Below are 17,873 nucleotides of genomic sequence, written 5' to 3' on the forward strand. Positions count from 1 at the left end.
ACTTAGCTATCACGACATAGCGACTCATTTCTGCCTCGTCCGCGGTGTATTTTCCCCTACTTACGTCAGTCTCGACAGTCTGCAAGAACGCATGTGGCGCCTTCTGCAGACAGGTAGCCTCCCCTGTCGCGCGCTGCTCCATCGCAATAACCCGTGCGGCATTCCTGCTACCTTACCCCACACCATGTGGCCTTGTGCCAATGATCTATTTCCCTCCATCACGTGCGAGGAGCGCTCGAAGAGGGCGCTGGGCAGGTCTGATTCAAAGGTTCAAGCCTCCCTAACGAATTGGGCTGTTATGGTCGCCGCCAGGCCAAAGTCAGCGGCCACCACGTCCCCGTAACAGAGCATGGCAAGTTGATCTCTCTTTCTCTCATCACAGCGGTACAAGAAGCCAATTTTTTCAACTGGGCAGTTCATGCAAATAACTCAATGCTATGCGATGGCAATGTCTTAGGCAATGTGCAGGCATTCTACGCACAGTAGCGGAGGTTTCTTTTGATCACATTTTCCTAAAACATGCGAAGTTGCTTCCAACTAAAATAAAAATATTCTCCTCACCAGTCTGACTACCCACCGCCCGTGGTTATTTCAACCGACGCCTCCGGAAAAAATGAGAGAGTTGGAGTGGGCATCTTCTCTCCGGAATTGAATTGGTCTTTCTCATTGCGGCTCCCAGATTATATTCCCATATTTTAGGCAGACTTTCTGGCTATTCTTCTTGCTGTCCTGAAACTAGATTCGGCGCAATCTTCAGTGATGATACTCACTGATTCCATCTCCGTATGCATAGTCCTTTCTTCGGAAACTGTCAGACTTTTTACTCCAGCGTTCCCACTTATGTGTGGGCAATTAGGCTTGTTTGGCTGCCTGGCCACTGTTTATTAGCCCTTAATGAAGCGGCTGATAGGTTCGCTAAAATGGCATTGTCTTTACCAATTGTGGAGGTGCTTCCCCAGTTTGCTTGCGTGTTGCTAGCCTGTTATCGCCAATACCTGTTGGCCCAGGACGTGTCTGATCATGGGCTGCACACTTCTCCGGAACTTGAACACTCAGGTTTTGTTGGAAAAGAAGCCTCTGCCAAACTCGCTTGTGCGAAGTTTCGCTGACTTCGTTTCGTTGTGGTGTTCCCCCACCTAATAAGTACCTATACCGGGCAGATCTAACAACCTCACCCTTATGCAATTTCTGCCATGATATTGAATCGGATGAGCATTTCTTCCTTTCTTGCCGCAGATTCTCGCATCACTGAAGAAGGCTGCTGGAGGCTCCCCTGCGGTGCCTTGGAATGCCACTAACCTTGCCAGTGCGTTTGTCTTTTGGAGGCACGAGTCTAGACCAGTGCCATGGGGATGTTTGTCACGCCATTCATTCTTCCATTTCAGAGACGGCTCGTCTGCCTTGCTAAAACGATTCTGCTCAGGCTCTCTAGTTGCCCTTGCTTTTTCTATATCTGTCTCTAACCTATGTACTACATTCTTTCTTAGACTGTACATTTTTGCCTATCTGGTTCTTTAATTGAAAAAACAAATAATCTTATTGGCCAATCCCTCTGAGTGGGTATGCGCCACTGTATTATGGGCCACCACCACCACCACCACCACTATTCTTCACACGGGCTTTTGTTATATTGGCAGCTCAATTTTGTATAGAGCTTGTTGAATTTCCCGACGGGTATGCCCCACTCAATCACCATCATCGTGTAAGCCATGTCATAAAAGTGATCATCCCCGCAAAAGGCAGACATGGCTTCGGTCTCTCTTCGGTTGTTCATCCGTTAACAATTTGGTGCCATTAAGCCAGGGAAAATGAACATGTGTGCTGAAGGAGACCCCCGACGTTACCTTTGGCTTGAAGTTCGTAGAACCCCGTGATTTGACTGCCAGTGACCGCCGTTGCCCCGCCCTCACCCAGAGGTCGCCATGGCTGGCCCTCACCACCCACATGCGACTGAATGGAACCTTCAGTGGTACGCAGATTCGTTCCATCACGTCCAGGGTACCATGCTTGGGAGCAACTGTACGTCCCCCGAGTACCTATCTGGTGACAACCTGGACTCCCTGCGTTCGTTGAGAAAGGTCCTTCGGGCTGCAGTTACAAGGCTGCTTAAAGCAGCGACCGCGCGCCGGCAAGCCCCGGCACCATCTGCGTCGGACTTGGAGTTGGCTATAAACGAGCTCGAACAGAAGGACGCCGAACTCAACAAGCTGAACGATATGGGAGGTGAGCTGCTGGAAAGAGACGGGTTTGAACACGATTTTTACGACGTAATGCCATATCAGGAAAAGATATGCGGGGCCCCCAGTCGGTTGCGATCTACCTTAAACGACCTGCGGGCACCCCGCATTAAATGTACCGGCAAGAGCACTTCACCCCGTCCAGGCGGCCCTTCCCACTTCGGCTCGCGCATGTCGACCTTGGCAGAAGTACTCCCGAAGTTGATTGCAACGACCTACAGCCACCTGAACGTTCCCGATACTGACAACGTGCAGAAACCAGATACCTCCATGTTCGTGTCTACCCCATTGTCTGCGATGTCGACTTCTGATAGCATAAGGCCACGACGTTCATGTGACTACAACTGCTCTAGGGCGGAGATGCAAGCAGATCCAGTTCCGTTTAACGTGATGTGCGACGGCGAGAAAAGCTTTTTGTGCCAAGGAGAACGAGAGAAGACAATCAAGGCTAATCTTTCTGGAAATGTCTCGTACCTCTCTGTACTGGATCAAGCCGTCGTTGGAGGGCAGGATTGAGTATTCCCAAATGCCAAAGACGAGGCTGAGCGCAAAGGCATGCAAGTGGGAGCAAGCTACGAGGGAGCGTCGAGCGTCCCAATGAAATGCGAGCGCGGAGAACACAACATTATGCCTGCCCCAGGCCATGACGACGCAGTTGCAGCCTTCCAAGCAGACGACAAATGCCATGGAGATGCCAAAGAGCTCAAAGAGAAGGCAGAACTACCACCGTGTGAAATCGAATGTATCTTCATTTCAGACATCGTGAAGAGCGAACGCTCACCAGAAGTAATGAAAAGCCGACCATCTCTAGTCAACCAAGTATTGTTAACGGTTGTACCCAAACACGAATATGAGTTACTCCGTGCCTGAAAAGTTGGGAAAGGAGAGAAACCCTGGCCAGTCACGTCTGCCGCATGCGAAGAGGCAGCAAGGCATGGTGAAATACTATGCAAAACTATACTTTCAGCTTGCAAGAAGCACAAAAACGATCTCGTCAGGAGTGTTAAAACAAACAGACAGCAAGCAGAAGGTTGGTAGGAGAACACTATTAGACTCCCTGCACCACAGTAACAATTTTATGAGGATATCTGGGCTTCTACGACATGGACGTCACCACAATATCTGCACGGCGAAAGAACTGCAACCTCCTGAGGCAGCGGGAAGCATAGTCTGGTTGTCGTTCGCATTACCTTGGCGGCCCTTGGCGGTCATGAGATCTGCATGACGGCACAAGCACCGGTGGAAACGAAAGTGTGGATAGCATTCCCCGACCGCGTCGCAAACATTGACCTTATTGACTGGAAAAACAAAACGTTTGGATTACAGATTTATTGTGCACATGTCGATTATCTCGCGCGCGTGAGGATGTTAAATCTCCCGCTGGGGCGCGCCATTCATCATCATCATCATCATGGAGAGACCATGTCCGTAAGCTGTTGTCCCCGCTAAGAGCAGCCATTGCACATGTCTGCCTCAACGCTCTACTCGCTTGGAAACAACGCTCGACTCCCTGTACCTGAGCTACCGCAGCAGCGAAAACCTCAGAATTAAACTGCAACCCCGTTGTTACAATTTATATAAAAATACGGGATTGGAAAGGTTTCATCGAGCATGGAGCGCATGTTTGTTATCGAAAGCTTCACCGTGGAAGCGCTCGGCTGTCATGAATTCAGCGAGGTGGCGAATTCACCGCTGGAAGCAAAAAAAGTGAAAACATTTCAGGGCATGATCTTATCGAAAGAAATACATTACACTATCATTGCGGTAAAATTCTTCAACCCCATAACGATTTTCTCGCGGGTTGGAGGGGGAATAGGACGATCCATTACGACATTGATGAAATTCAGTGTTCTGTGGAGCAACCGAGCCATACCCACCCGTTCGTGTCAGGGACATAAGAAGCATCAGTTGTTTCCAGCTGCTGAGCCGCCGCAGAAGCCGTCGCGTCGCCATACACAGCGATAGCCAAAACAAGCTGCGAGATTCGCTGAAGGTCGAGTGGCGTGTCACATGCTCCGCCACCGTTTGGTTCCGGTCGCCATACAAGGCAGCAGAAGGGTAGCGCGACAGTGCAAAAACTGCAGTTTCGTAACCCGCCAAAGAAGAAAAGCTATCCTTACTTGACGACGGCGTGTGTCGGGACACACGTTTTACTTGTGCCGCAGCTCAGAGGTGTCCCACGCATGGCAAGCGGCGCCTCCATGACTACTATATTCGAGAAGCCAACTTCCCATCAATATTTTGGATGGACTGCGGGACTCATTGCGCGAGAATCGCCCCGAGGCGAACGCACTGAAGCAGCGCTACAAGGAATTGCATCGCAAGAACGTGTTCGAGACACATTGCCAGCTGTTCAGTAGCTGGAATGTTCGGTGTGTGGTACCACGTTTATGTTAAAGCCAGATACCAACGTTGCGGGTGCCGACGTTGTTGAATCTCCCGATGGGTATGCGCCACTCAATCACCATCATCGTGTAGACCCTGTCAGAAAAGTGATCATCCCCGCCAAGGGCAGCCATGGCTGCGGTCTCGCTTCGGTTGTTCTTCTTTTAACAGAGCTCATTCATATCCATCGACTCAGCTATCCCGCACATCTAATCCGCTGGACGCACCCTTCACGTCCTCCTGTCCTCTTGGCATCCTGCTGTGCCACCACGGTGGTCTTAACGCCATCCCAAAACTCAAATAGCAGGGTAGAAGAGCACACTTCAGGATTTCTGAGGCATGAATAAAGAGGAAACTGATCGAACTATAGTTTTTAACAGCCGAATGAGCAATGTTATATCGCCATAACCACCACAAAATAGTTTCCTGAGGAACCCTCAACTTTTCATAGGACAAAAACCAAGTGCAGAAGAAATTATACTATCCACTATAAATAAAAGTTCTAAATGCCAGACGGTAAACGGTTTGTTAGCAAAAACATTTACTAAAGAAAAGCCTTGTGTTTTCACTTCATTAAAATAGAGAATTACAATGGTAATTTACCACGGTCCAAGCACGGCGGTTCCTGAAGCCGAGCATCCTCATCATTATTCAGCGCCTCTAATATGAGTGGTGTAGGATCCAGACACTATTCGAAATACCCTCTGGTAAGTAGAACAAACACTACATAATCGCATGTTACATGTCATCTCCCGTGCTACTGAAGGTGAGGTTTTAGGTGAATTAATTTTCGCGGGAAGACAAACTAACCAGCTCCACTGGGACTTCTACACTCATTGCATCAATAGTACGGGTATGGTTGGTTGAGAGAAAGCGTATAAACAATACTGTTTGGCCCAGTCATCGGGTGCTTCCAGAAAACTGGCGTGTCAGCATAATTTGTTTCAACCTGTGACTCCCCGTTTTAGCCCCTTAACAGTTTTTTTACAGACCATCATGGATACTGCGATTGCTCAAACCTTCATGTTTAAACATTATAGCGAAGCGACGTTGTTTTTTCGTTACCATGGGCAATAATCTTTAGCGAGAACTTACTTTGAAACGAAGTTCTCCGTGCAAAAAAGCTGAAAATTACACGCGGAAAATAAGCAGTCAACAAATTGAAATTCACAGAAAAGGGTCTTCAAATTGGACGTACGTCATCAGGCCAGTGAGCGTATATATTTCTCGTAATTGTAGTGGGACCACCGGAATAGTTAGAGAGAGTGAAACAACTCGGTTGAGAGCCTCCGAATGGTAGGGCTACTCTAAGATGTGGGCCGAGATACCGCGACGTGACCTAGACGCCGTCACGTCAGCGCCTTAAACCCCTCATTCACACAGCCGTCACGTTCTCTCTCACGGCACCGTGACGTCAAGAAACTGCGACGGAGACGTAAATGGAGTAGCGTTCGTGCGAGAGCTCTCCATTCGTTTACAGGGTCGTCTGCCTAGTGGTCAGGTTAGCCTGGAATTGAGCGTGATTAAGATGAAAAGTAAATAAAAAGGCTTTGCTCACTTGTCGCTCAATTTAGCCATAAAAATTTGTTGTGTGACTGGCTGGTTTAGCACGGGGCGTGGCCCCATCGCTTTGACAGAACTGAAACGTAGAGCCCGGCCTCCAGTCAGAGAGTCGCACCGTTTTCGGCGAGAAATCGCCCGAGAAACCGTCGCCGATGACGGAAGACGTGACGGCACGGCGACATGACGGCGTGAGAAACGGCTGTGTGAATGGGGGCTTAGAATGCGTTTTGCTACTATCCACGCGTGGCCGAAGGCTTGCGCCCTTCCTCGCTAAGTTTCCCGGTCGCTGTCTATCGAGGGCCGCCGCGACCTTCTGGACGGCCTGAAGTTGGGTGTGGTAGTCTCCTCTCTGCACTGCAGTTTTAAACTGCAGCGGGATCGTTGTCATCGCAGTGGCCTCGCACGGATAAAGTTCAAAGTTCCACAGGATGTGGGCCGCAGTGGCCCTCTCCTTCGTGCGCAATTTGCAGGCGTCACTCAAATACTTCCGGACATATACGCTTAGCAAGCACTAGAGTCAGTAACAAACCTGTCTGTAATCGTCTGTGGAGCACTGCCTCCGACCGCGTGAAACCCGAGTGTGGAGGCGCCATAGTCCTCCTGCGAAAACGATACCATTTCAGAACATCGTTGTAGGTGTTCATGGAATCATCGCTAATATCGAAGGGCTGCCACACCGAGAATATTGCACTAATAGCCGCCGTGCGGTTCGCCAGTCCTCGCGGGACAGCATCGAACGTGTCGTTGTGGTGTGCACTGCTTTTACACGGAAACTGGTAGCAAATGGGCTGGAAACCACTTGGTACACACTGCACCATCACGAACATGCCTCGAGAAGAACACGTGCCGCAACGCTGCACACATTGTCCGAACATAGTTCATCACTGCTGTCCAGGAGTCGCTTAACAAAGTAGTGCACTTCGGATCTTCGATGCAAAAGACGATGATCACCTATTCTGCCTGATGTGCTCTGCTTCCGCGGAAGCTCTCTGCAGGCGAGTTATTGCCCGTCGCAGCCAAACCACTGCAGCCATGAAGGTATCAGGCTGGTCCAAATTTTCGTCGCATCCACGTACACTACACCGGTGTCGTTGGCATGAAGATCGACCCTAGCTTTCGCTCTAGCCAACCTCCGCTCGTGGTTGTGCTCGGGGTTCGTATTCAAAGGAAAGGGACAGACAACCAGGTGGTTGCTAACACCATCCGGTATCTGATTCTTGGGCTCCCGCTTGCCTTGTGTGGATTGTCGACCCAGGTGTCTGCCAATATGAATACCCGTCCGGATACGCATTCCATCTGGGCGATTTGTTGGGCTTGGGAAATCTTGTCCATGGCGTTGTGGACACCCAGGGACAAGGGTTTTTCAGTACTTATGCTCTGGAGAAGTCGTCAAGCCATCTTCTAGGTATTGAGGAGTAGGGCGTACTACATGGGTGAAGCTTGCCTCTTTTATCCCATCTTCACGTGCGGAGATACGACGGATGAGATGTACTGCTGAAGCAGCTTTCGTAACTAACTTTTTGACCATTGCCTTGTTAAAGCGGTTACGCTCCAAAAGAACACCCAAGACACGTATCTTGTTGACATTGGGAATCACTTGGTCGTGCACACGGTGATGGTATTCGTTGCCTGTGTTTTACTCCGACTCTCAGGCGGAATGATGAGAAGTTCTCAGTTGGAAGGAAACAGATAAGGCCCATCCCGTCGAGTGGTTCTTCGATAACATTCACTGCTTCCTCGAATGGATCCTCGATGTGGCCATCGATACCGCTCGTAACCCACAGGGTCACGTCGTCAGCGTTGATGGTATGCCGGACGCCCTCCACGTGTTTGATGAAGTTGGAAACCCCAATCATGAATAGGTTGAAAATAATGGGGATATCATGGAGCCTTGTGGGGTGCCCAAACTGCCGAGTTGCTCCTCTGATAGTTGTAGATTGCCGGCGCATGTCTGCGTGTAGCGACCCTTGAGGAATCCATGGATGTAATCTTACTTTTGATTCGTCATGTTAAACTTAGACACTTGTGTCAGAATCGCAGTGTCGCAATTTGTAAAACGTGGTATGGAGGTCGAGGCCCAGTACACCCTTGTTGTGTTGAGTGTTCGCCACTTCGACGATGATTTCGCGTTTGAGAAGTAGCCTAGAATCTTGTGTACTCACCTTCTCCCGAAACCTGATAATAAATTTGGGGTGGAGATCGACGCCTTCTAGAAAACGGTTCCAGCGATTCCGTAGAACGTTCTCCAGGACTTTCCCCCACATGAAGTGAGCGAGATTGGTCGCCGGTTCTTTATGCTTGGTGGCTTGCCTGGCTTTAGAATTAGGACAGTCTTAGCCATCTTCCATTGGCTTGTGCGTGGACCTTCATTCTAGTACTTGTAGTAACGCGTGAGAGCTTCGAATGCGTGATCTTCACGATTCTGAAGGGCCTTGTTCGTTAAGCGGTCTGAGTCTGCCGCCGACAAGCAGTTGAGGGCTTGCAGGGCTGCTGGTACTTCCCATACTTACATGTCACAGTCTAGCACATCGGTTTCCGTTTCAGCGTATTTCGGGTGACGGTATGTGGGCCACAGTGGTTGATACTGGCATCAAAGTGCTTGCTAACTTACCGTTCTCCCTGTTCTGTGGTGGCGCTGTGTAGACTTCGGGCAATAGTGCTTTGGTGATAGCTCCTCATCTCACTCTCGTCGGGTATGTGCCTGAGCATACTCCACGTTCTGCCCTTTTGGAGTTTCCAGAGGCCTCGCTACCCACTTCGTGTCATTTCTGGGTGCATAACACCTTGCAGTGTGCATTGATGTCCTGGTCGATAATCGAAATCTTCGTATGGAGACGTCTGTTTGTGCGTTGTGTTTCTCAGCGCGCTTTAATGAAACGCGTGGCCTCAAGTAGGTGACCAAGTTGACTTTAAATCTCATCAATACGGTCGTTCATCTTGATTTTTTTGTTACATATGAAGTAGTCTGTACGACGGCCTCTGCCCACTTCGGGATGTCGTTTATATCCATGCGTTCCTCCGGGAGACACCGGTGAAATTTGTTCCATTCTGTAATACGATCTTTCCGGATAGTGGGGATACCCTTGGGTTGATGAGTGGGACGGCAACGTCGAGGACGTAAAGTTCGCTACAGAAATCGTCGCCCGTGTTCCGCCTCAAAACCCCTCGTGAGGAACTCTCAATCCTGATGAAGGTGATGTCGGTAGTATTATCGCGTGTAATTGATGTGCCAATGCGTGTAAGTTATGCTGGATTCGTGAGGAAGTGCAACCCGGCATCCGTGGCGTCTTTTGTTACATTGCGGCCCTTGAAGGTCATTTTCGGATATCCCCAGTCTTGGTGCGGTGCATTCAAAACTCCTTCAATCAGTACTGTGCTTCCTGCTGCCAGTCGGCTTGCCTGCTGTATAAGTGCGCAAAACAATTGCTTTCGGTGTGGCCGGGTTGCAGTATACCGTGACTAGAAAGGTACTCTACTTGTAATTCTTAACCTTAATATATATTTATTGTACAGTGCTGAATCCAGCTGTTCTGAATGAGGTAGTGTTCCACCAATATAATTCCTTTTTGTAAGAAGATGCATACTCCTCGCCCAGGTCACGTGGCTTAGGCGTACGCGCTCAGTGGACTTCCGTGAGTGCGGTAGCAAGAGAGCTTCGGCGTGACTTCCATTTCTGTTTCCAGTACCATAAAAGTACCATAAAAGCATCAGCATTGTGGGTGAGGTGCTTCAAATGCTGTTTTAGTAGTGCTTTCTTCCCTTCGCAACCATTGCTATAGTGCAAGAAAGTCGCGATCGTGAACGAATGTTCCAGCCCAGTGACAACAGGGTGAAACACTGCCTCAAAATATGAGAGCACGTGCGGCATACAAAACACTGGAAATGACAACACAGTTGTGTACCATTGGACGCTTGTAAAAACACACAAATAATATAACTTAAGCCAACGTTCATTAATATGCCAAGATGCCCTTCGATGATGTGGAGCAAATTAATAGAATGTCCGTTATGAGGAGATTGAAGGGTTGAGGTGAACCACGTGGACGAGGTCCGGCCGCGTTTGTCATCGCGATGTGCATACGTCACCGTCGGAGATCACGTACAGAAGTTTGTCAACACTTTCTTCGATAACATTCACTGCTTCCTCGAATGGATCCTCGATGTGGCCATCGATACCGCTCGTAACCCACAGGGTCACGTCGTCAGCGTTGATGGTATGCCGGACGCCCTCCACGTGTTTGATGAAGTTGGAAACCCCAATCATGAATAGGTTGAAAATAATGGGGATATCATGGAGCCTTGTGGGGTGCCCAAACTGCCGAGTTGCTCCTCTGATAGTTGTAGATTGCCGGCGCATGTCTGCGTGTAGCGACCCTTGAGGAATCCATGGATGTAATCTTACTTTCGTTTCGCCATGTTAAACTTAGACACTTGTGTCAGAATCGCAGTGTCGCACTTTGTAAAACGTGCTATGGAGGTCGAGGCCCAGTACACCCTTGTTGTGTTGAGTGTTCGCCACTTCGACGATGATTTCGCGTTTGAGAAGTAGCCTAGAATCTTGTGTACTCACCTTCTCCCGAAACCTGATAATAAATTTGGGGTGGAGATCGACGCATTCTAGAAAACGGTTCCAGCGATTCCGTAGAACGTTCTCCAGGACTTTCCCCCACATGAAGTGAGCGAGATTGGTCGCCGGTTCTTTATGCTTGGTGGCTTGCCTGGCTTTAGAATTAGGACAGTCTTAGCCATCTTCCATTGGCTTGTGCGTGGACCTTCATTCTAATACTTGTAGTAACGCGTGAGAGCTTCGAATGCGTGATCTTCACGATTCTGAGGGGCCTTGTTCGTTAACCGGTCTGAGTCTGCCGCCGACAAGCAGTTGAGGGCTTGCAGGGCTGCTGGTACTTCCCATACTTCCATGTCACAGTCTAGCACATCGGTTTCCGTTTCGGCGTATTTCGGGTGACGATATGTGGGCCACAGTGGTTGATACTGGCATCAAAGTGCTTGCTAACTTGCCGTTCTCCCTGTTCTGTGGTGGCGCTGTGTAGACTTCGGGCAATAGTGCTTTGGTGATAGCCCCTCATCTCACTCTCGTCGTGTATGTGCCTGAGCATACTCCACGTTCTGCCCTTTTGGAGTTTCCAGAGGCCTCGCTACCCACTTCGTGTCATTTCTGGGTGCATAACACTTTGCAGTGTGCGTTGATGTCCTGGTCGATAATCGAAATCTTCGTATGGAGACGTCTGTTTGTGCGTTGTGTTTCTCAGCGCGCTTAAATGAAACGCGTGGCCTCAAGTAGGTGACCAAGTTGACTTTCAATCTCATCAATACGGTCGTTCATATTGATTTTTTTAATTACATATAAAGTAGTCTGTACGACGGCCTCTGCCCACTTCGGGATGCCGTTTATATCCATGCGTTCCTCCGGGAGACACCGGTGAAATTTGTTCCAGTCTGTAATACGATCTGTCCGGATAGTGGGGATACCCTTGGGTTGATGAGTGGGACGGCAACGTCGAGGACGTAAAGTTCGCTACTGAAATCGTCGCCCGTGTTCCGCCTCAAAACCCCTCGTGAGGAACTCTCAATCCTGATGAAGGTGACGTCGGTAGTATTATCGCGTGTAATTGATGTGCCAATGCGTGTAAGGTATGCTGGATTCGTGAGGAAGTGCAACCCGGCATCCGTGGCGTCTTCTATTACATTGCGGCCCTTGAAGGTCATTTTCGGATATCCCCAGTCTTGGTGCGGTGCATTCAAAACCCCTTCAATCAGTAGTGTGCTTCCTGCTGCCAGTCGGCTTGCCTGCTGTATAAGTGCGCAAAACAATTGCTTTCGGTGTGGCCGGGTTGCAGTATACCGTGACTAGAAAGGTACTCTACTTGTAATTCTTAACCGTAATATATATTTATTGTACAGTGCTGAATCTAGCTGTTCTGAAAGAGGTCATGTTCCACCAATATAATACCTTTCTGTAAGAAGATGCATACTCCTCGCCCAGGTCACGTGGCTTAGGCGTACGCGCTCAGTGGACTTCCGTGAGTGCGGTAGCCAGAGAGCTTCGGCGTGACTTCCATTTCTGTTTCCAGTACCATAAAAGTACCATAAAAGCATCAGCATTGTGGGTGAGGTGCTTCAAATGCTGTTTTAGTAGTGCTTTCTTCCCTTCGCAACCATTGCTATAGTGCAAGAAAGTCGCGATCGTGAACGAATGTTCCAGCCCAGTGACAACAGGGTGAAACACTGCCTCAAAGTATGAGAGCACGTGCGGCATACAAAACACTGGAAATGACAACACAGTTGTGTGCCATTGGACGCTTGTAAAAACACACAAATAATATAACTTAAGCCAACGTTCATTAATATGCCAAGATGCCCTTCGATGATGTGGAGCAAATTAATAGAATGTCCATTATGAGGAGATTGAAGGGTTGAGGTGAACCACGTGGACGAGGTCCGACCGCGTTTGTCATCGCGATGTGCATACGTCACCGTCGGAGATCACGTACAGAAGTTTGTCAACACTTTGGTGGAATTCTGTAGGGTTTAAAATCCGTCACAAAAGCATCTCTGTGCGTGCGCGTCGGGAAATTATAGCTAAAACCCACACTATAAGGTTTTGATACTGGCGTTTGGCAACAGAGGTTGTACCGTCTAGCATCCAACAACTACAGGTCCGAATTACGTACTGAGAAAGAAGGCAATACTGCTCCTGACCATGTAGGCAATCTAGGACATTGATGTTGAGGTCCGACGCCAATATTGCGGAACATCACGAATATTGGCGTCAAGCATTGTTGTCGGCTGTCTTTCATCGACAATCTCCAGCCGCGTCATCTTCGTAGTCCCAGAGAAAACTGTGTTGTATGCGTACTTTACAAAAGAGAGGACTTCGTCAGATGTCTCACGCTGAACGCTGACGTACGCGGAGACAAACTACGCAATAGTCTTGTTTATGAACTCGGGTAGTGCCATTGTTTCGGGAATATGTGGCATCAGATTTCATTCATGTCCTTTGAAGTGAGGCCCGCTCTCCGGTGCCTGATTAGAACTTCAGACGCTTTATTTTTGTCGGCAACATCCTGGAATAAAAAGTATTCCTTTTTGTTCAGTCACCTTCGTACGAGCAGTGGTGTGTATTTAGCGATTCATTTAGGGTGTCGCTCCGACAATAATTTGGTATCAACTTTTGATGTATAAAACTGCCCTGAAGGTTCATTGGAATCTGTGTGAAGAGATAGACTGGTACAATGTTAGGCTGCAGAAGTCCAGCAGGTTTTGGTTGCTGCATTTTTCGTCAGGGTCCTGCTGATCGGGATGTATGAGACGTCGGGCGTAGTGGTGTACCAGTAGTATCTCAATTCTATTAGATGCAAAGAATTTCTTGCTGGGGGTTATGTCCGGCGTCCTTCCGTTGTCCGCACCTGTCCCCCTGCACTATATAAAAATGAAATAGTTAGCGGCGCCCGGTTTCGATCCCATGACTCCCTGGCCACAAAGGAAGATACTCGGCGCCCTTTCCACTGCACTACCAAACCGAGACAGGAGCAAGCGCTACAAACACTTCTTATGTCCTTGACTCATTCAAACTACGTCAAGAAGCTACTGATACAACAAAGGCACGCGAAGCTGAACGTCAATGGAAAAGAGGAATGAAAACTTTAGTGGTGGATGTTGAATTTTCTGTGTGAAAGCTGACTCGGGAAGTGCCACGCGCCTTGCAGCTCAACCAGAAAAAAGACAAAAAGGGCGGGCAGCTGGGTAAGAGCTGCGTGAGCGTTGTCTTCACATTGATTGGTTGAGTGGTCATTCTCTTCATTGTGTCCAAACACACTATCATCAGCATCGTCTCGCCCACGCATCGTTTGGTGTCATCATCGTATCCCTGGGGTCACGCGATCCTAATCGTCATAGAAGATTGTTGGTTCGGCTGGCTGCTCCGTAGTGACCGCCGGAGTACACACCGCCATGACTTTGGTCTGCTTCCCGTTTTTCCACCGCCTGCGCCGGTTCTGCTCCGGCGTGGAACCTACACAAAACCCCCATGCTTTGCATCACCACATGGTTCCCTTCGGGGAGATGGTGTAATTTCGTTATGTTTTCTTGTGAGCTGCGATTTTCACAAAAGAAATCGTCCTGAGTTGCCTCCAAATTTTTGTCAGAAAGGTCGGCACAGAGGAGGAGAGCTACTTGGATTTTGTAGTGAGTTCAAAGCTCTTTGTTCGGATGACGGAGATTTGGAGACTTGATGCCGGTATGCTTTTTTAAGGCATTTGTGGCAGCAACGTCACCTTCCTGGAAGTGTCCCATCGTAGTGCATAACTCGAGATTCTTGCGTTGCTTTTCGGCAAGGCCACTCTCTGTGGCTGTTATAAAAACACCACGCGGTCTTCACGTTCGTCTTCTTGTTAGCTGTGTGTGGCGCGACGTCGTAAGTCGTTACCGAATTTGTGCCACAGTGTTCAAAATACCAACACAACGCAGCGCACGGTTGCAAGCCATAACCTTGAATTGTTTGCAATACATGTATGGGCGAAATTCAACTTTATTCTTTTTTGTCTCATCCTTCACAAGAAAATCCTACGTGTACGAACTACGCGTTGAAGCGATGCATTACCTGTATACAATAGCCATGAATATACGAGCGCTAAAGTTCCCAGGAACTGGGTGAGAGAAAGAGCAATTCAAATTTTTGCATACTGAATTTCTTGTTCCGCTTGAAGTGGGGCTATTAGAGTATTAGTTCAATGCAAGTAGCCTACTTGTTGTATTAAAAAGCAACACAATACATCAGTTTTGATGGGGCCAAACTATAGTTATCGGTGCAGGTGAGAGAGAGAGAGAATGCTCTTTAATGTGAACTGGTGAGGTCAGCCCTGCTACGGACAAGGCTTGCTACACCAGATGGGGGGTGACTACGTTGATGAGTGGTGCATATCAGACATCAGGGTTACAGTAGGAAGAAGACAAACATGAAGAGTTAAAAAAAATGAAAAAAAAGGACAAGAAGAACAAGAGATTGCTGCTAACAGATTCCGGACAGAAAAATACAATTAAAAAGAAAATCGTTAATTGAAACGCTCAAACAAAATGAAAAGTAAACGACGGGAAAAAAAGTAACAGTAAAAGCATTTGGGAACAGCCTGAAGAAAACCGCTCTGGGACTATCGCAATTATTTCAAGCTGTACCATTTAAATGTGGCCACTTCTCGGTGATATGTGGGGGGATGTTATTTAAAGAAAGGCAACACTTAATAATTACAATTGTCCTCGGGTGAAGGAAAATGCCATGCCGATGAACCCTGCTGAACTTGAACTGCCTGCTTCTGAACATGTTCCACATGGTCCTATTTCAGTGTTTATTTTGTGTTGTCGTCTTCTCCCTAAAACAACAAAAAAGTGGGGACAAAACCCAGCCTAGCGAAACACTGTCAGCTTAACAGCGAACAAAAAGTAAATAACATAGTGCACCAACCTAACACTGCTTAGTCAGATAAAACATTTTGTAGATAAAAAAGCACCACACACCACGCAAAAAGTACAGTCGCCAAATTATACTATACTATACGCTCCAAAACGTACATTCTTCAGTGCGCTAGCAGGTTAGTCAAAAGGGACGCATGAATGATTAAATTTAAATTAAAATTTATGGCTTTCTCGCAACAGGGAAGCCTCGCACTCTGCAAGAAATCGCGAGAACTGTACACAGTATGGTAGTCTTGTGTAGTCCAAAAGTGCCCATAAACGCATTTACAACCACTCATACAAAACAAGGTGGCTGTGGAGGATTTTTCAAGGCCACGAATCGCAGATGCAAGATTGATAGGCAGTCCGCTTGTAGTAGACAGAACAAAACATTATTTGTTGATATTCATTACCAGTTCGGGGTAAAAGCGGTGTTACGAAGGCAATAGGACGATATTTTGCATCCCCGGGTTGCAGGGGAAGAAAGTATTACAAGGATTTTTCTAGGTACTTGGAGACATGAAAAACTGCTGAGGGCATTAGGGATCCCGGAAATACCAAAAACTCAGCGTTAACTGTAGTTTACAGTTTGCGACCTGAGACAACTGATGCAGAATATGTCTGAGCTTGCGTGGAGGCATCTCACTCCTAAAGTACGTAGTGCAGCTCAAGGTACCAGTCATCCTGACTGGCGGAAAGTTACAGCAAAACGGCATTTCCAGCGCTAAAGCTTTTATTGTGATTAATAACCACCCAATGACGTAGAATCCAGCAGCATAAAATATGTAAAATAGAGTATGTAACTCGGCGTGCTTTGTCGGCCGCAAGAGTGATGGTTTAAGACTTGTGCGTGTTTCGATCAACGAAAACTCTACGCCACACAGTGGCGGACGAAAGCTGTGAGGATAGTTATTATTAGTTTTGCGAGTTGCCGGCGAAAGCTTTGAGTATAATGAGTAATGGTTTTGCGGGTAAAAATTACAAATTATTTATTTTCTGTCGTTGCGAATAGAACGTTCCCACCCAATGGGGTGGTGGATATATATGGCTGTAACAAGTTCTTCCCTTTCGGTATTAATAACGCATAGCCGTATAATCGCTCTGCCAGAATGCCATGATAAAAAAAAACTTTTGTTCAAAATAAACCTCTAAATCAGCGCATGTCAAATCAGCGTGAAACGAACAGTGATCTCATTAGAATTCGGACGCGCAGAAGGATAGAGAAGTTGGACCAGTAACATAAGTATTTATCATGCGTAATATGCGAAGCCTGCCTGCCTACAGCTAGAGGTACTTTAAAAAGTAGTTTTAAACATCTGCAATATCTATCAAACGAGAAAAGTACACTTTTAAGGCAATAAACAAGACCTTCCCTAAGTGCCACCACAGCCGACGAGGTACGCCCCTCCCCCCCCCCAACATGAGCGTATGAAACACACAAAGAAAGATTGCCAACCTCAAATGGAATCAATGCAACAAAGTGTCATACCACCAAACTGCACGCATTTAGCTAGATGTAGGTTGTAAATAAATATGCAACTATATCAAAACCAAAACACTTTCAGAAGAATTTACGTTTATTTAGAAAGGGTAGAGTTCGGTGCACTCTGTCTTCCTAAAGCGACAATAAACAGTTTTCTCTAGGTCAGAATGTTCACCGCCTAATCGTGTACTACGAGTTACACCGTTGTGTTGGGAACCGGCCCCGTAAACAAAAAAGAGGTCATTTTTTTTCTTTTCATTTCTACATTGTAATTCTCATCGCCTCCAACAGCGCATATTATGTCGCTTCACGGGGATATCAATGTTTCTATGATGCAGATTGGACTTAAGATTACACGGCGCTATTTACGGGTTGCCTGAACCTCTGCAGGTAATCACTGTTTTAGTCTTTACAAAAGACGCCGGCGGCGCCCCTGGTTTTGGCAGTTCGAGCGGTTATGTCTGCAGGTAGCCGTCCGCAACTGCGTACCTTTTATTGGACGAATGTCGATCGTCTGCCCACGCCAAATGAACGTAGCTCATTTCGCTATATATAAATAACGTGGAAAACTACGCGACATCTCTGCAGGTGGGAACGCGTGACCACTAAACCACGCCGTCTGGCCCCGCTGTCCGGTGTGCACGGAGCGGTTAATAATAGGAACAGACTTTACCAGCTAAAACTTTTATCCTCCTATCATAACAGGACCTTTGCCTAAAAGCATGGCCTTAAAAATC

The sequence above is a fragment of the Haemaphysalis longicornis genome, unplaced genomic scaffold, assembly GCF_048455015.1.
Source record: "Haemaphysalis longicornis isolate Haplotype H1 unplaced genomic scaffold, Haemaphysalis longicornis Haplotype H1 scaffold_11, whole genome shotgun sequence".
Lineage (NCBI taxonomy): Eukaryota > Metazoa > Arthropoda > Arachnida > Ixodida > Ixodidae > Haemaphysalis > Haemaphysalis longicornis.